General features: G+C 39.1%; 1 pseudogene; it reads left to right on the forward strand.

Moving 5' to 3' along the window:
* The first annotated feature begins 875 nt into the window (after positions 1-875).
* Hprt1-ps3 (hypoxanthine phosphoribosyltransferase 1, pseudogene 3) lies at positions 876-1,526 on the forward strand (annotated as a pseudogene).
* Positions 1,527-2,937: the final 1,411 nt, after the last annotated feature.

Consider the following 2,937-nt stretch of genomic DNA (forward strand, 5'->3'; position numbering starts at 1 on the left):
CCATGTTAAGAAGCAGACAGTGCATGCTTTGGGCATGGTACTTCCGTGGGAGTTACATTCCAGCTCCCTATTCACCTTTTAAGATTACCAAACCTCATTGCCCTGTATTCCTTTGCTTCCCTTTCCTGCTAAACCTTTTTCCACAGTTTCTTTGTCTACTCATTTGGGGCTACATAGTACACCCAGGGGCTTTCTGTCTGGTAAGCACTCATACGACTCTGTGCAGGACTGCAGTTCCAGTGGTGTCTTTTATAATTTATCCTTTTACTTATATTTCTTTAAAAATCTTGCACTACAAGTGGGGAGGAAGATCAGAGCTCCCCTCCCTTACTAAATACTACTTGTCTTCTTGTATCTAATTCCTAAACATAATTTCTTAATTTCACACACACACACACACACACACACACACACACACACACAAACACAAACAGTTACTTTATTGCTCTCAATGAAGACATTTAAACTAATACTTTGTATTCAGAAGTGGGATTGGATGTTATAAGATGTTTTTTACAAGGTGTATTTCTAGGTTAAAACGATAAGTGCCTTGTCCTGTCCTCAGTACTTCTCCTTCAAAGTTCTCAGGTCAATACACCACAGATTCTTCTTCCCACAACCCTCTGGAACTTGTAAAGCATATAGGACAAGCCTCTGCCTCCTTTGAGTATACTACGCTCTTCACTCTGATTAAAATGCATTTCTCACCACCCTCCACAGATGACCACTGGGCCTACCTCACTGCTTTCCCAAGTGGTAGAAACTTATCTGCTACCTTTCTTTTTAGATTGACCACCCACCCCCTCCCAACACACACACACACACACACACACACACACACACACACACACACACACAGGCTGACTAGTTCCATCATGGCCAACTGCAGTCCCAGCATCATGATTAGTGATGATGAATCAGGTTAAGATCTAGACTTATTTTGTATAACTAAACATTATGCCAAAGATTTGGCAAAGGTGCTTATTCCTCGTGAACTGATTATATACAGGACTGACAGACTTGCTCAGGACACCATGAAGGAGATGGGAGGCCATGATTTTGTGGCCCTCTGTGCTCATGGGAAGCTCTAAATTCTTTGATGATCTGCTGGATTATATAACAGCACTGAATAGAAATAGTGATAGATCTATTCCTATGACATAGATTTATCAGACTGAAGAGCTTCTGTAATGATTAGTTGATGGGAGATATAAAAGATATTGGTGGAGATAATCTCTCAACTTCAACTGGAAAGAATGTCTTGATTGATGAAAAGATAATTGACCCAGTAAAACAATGCAAACTTTGCTTTCCTTGGTCAAGCATACAGCCCCAAAATCATTAAGTTTACCAGCTTGTTAGTGAAAAGGACTTCTGAAATTGTTGGATACAGACCAGATGTTGTTGGATTTGAAATTCCAGAGAAGTTTGCTGTTGGATATGCCCTTGACTATAATGAGTACTTCAGGAATTGGAATCAGGTTTGTGTCATTAGCAAAAATGGAAAACCAAAATACAAAGCCTAAGATAGCTACAAATTACATCTGCATACATGAAGAATATTGCTGTTATTGCCAGTGAAATATTAGCAGCTGTTCGAGTCCTGTGGCCATCTGTTTAGTAAAGCTTTTTGTGTGAATCTTCTATGAATATGGTTTTGTTTTCAGAAATGTCAGTGGCTGTGTCCCTAGACTTTTGATTTGCACTATGAGCCTATAGGGAGCTTATTAGTTCCCTCTGGTAGATTGTCACTTACCTTTCAAGAAAAGGAAATCTCTTAAATTACCACTGTTAAAAATAATGCTGAGATTGTATCTGTAAGAAGGATTTAAAGAGAATCTATATTCATTTTTAATTGGTATTTTAATTTTTATATATTCAGGAGAGAATGATGTGACTGATATTGTTAATTTAGAATAGTCTGAAGCTCTGAGTTTCATATCAGTAACAGAATCTAAGAGGTTTCCTCAGTGGAATAAGCATGTTTCGGTAGAGTGAAAAAATAAAAATAAAATGCATTCCCCTCACTGTACTCTGCAAGGGGGTACTGTGAAGCCGCATTTTGGATGTAATTAAATAATTACTTGGTTAATTAATTAATTTAAAAATGCATTCTCCTCGTTGATGAACTTTCATCCCTCATCATCAAAGCTCCAAGAATACCAAAAACATCACTTCCCTTTTGAAGTGTTCTATCTTTCTATCTCTCTCTCTCTCTCTCTCTCTCTCTCTCTTTCTCTGTCTCTTTCTGTCTCTCTCTCTCCTCCCTGAATGTGTGTATGTCTGTTTATGAGAAAGATAAATTGGAGGACAAATTGGAGGAGTCTTTTCTCTCTTTCCACCTTTTGTATGTGTCCTGGGAATCTAATTCATATTGACAGATTTGGAAGGAAGAGCCTGTTCTTATAAGATCCATCTTGCCAGTCCCCTAAGTTTTCATATGCCTCTCGACAATGGTAACTCAACTTCTACTTTCTTGCTAGTGCTAGATCTCAACTGTGGCTGCTACAATGTCTGATGTCTTTGCACTCTGTCCCCCTCCTCCCATTCACAGTAGTTTGTGACCCCCAGGGACAACTGAAGTCATACTACAAGTTAAGGTAAGCCAATGGAGGGTCTGCGGACTCTCAATATCATGAGCAACTTCACAGATGTGGTTATGACTCATCTTCCTTCAGTTATTATCATAGAGTCTCCCAGTTATAAGCACACAGAATTGGGTCAATTGAGAAGTGAAGAATTCGGAAGAGTCTACAAATTTCAAAGATTGATATGCTGTAGTGCAGGCAGGTTATTATACTGACAAGATACTTGGGTAGCATACAGAACTCCCTTAACCTGGCCAGGAGGGAAGAAAGAAATGGCACCTTATGTTGCTTCAGTCTATGATTTGTAAGTATATGCAAATATGGAAAGAGTAGACAGGGGGAGATGCTA

Source organism: Rattus norvegicus, chromosome Y (assembly GCF_036323735.1).
Source record: "Rattus norvegicus strain BN/NHsdMcwi chromosome Y, GRCr8, whole genome shotgun sequence".
NCBI lineage: Eukaryota > Metazoa > Chordata > Mammalia > Rodentia > Muridae > Rattus > Rattus norvegicus.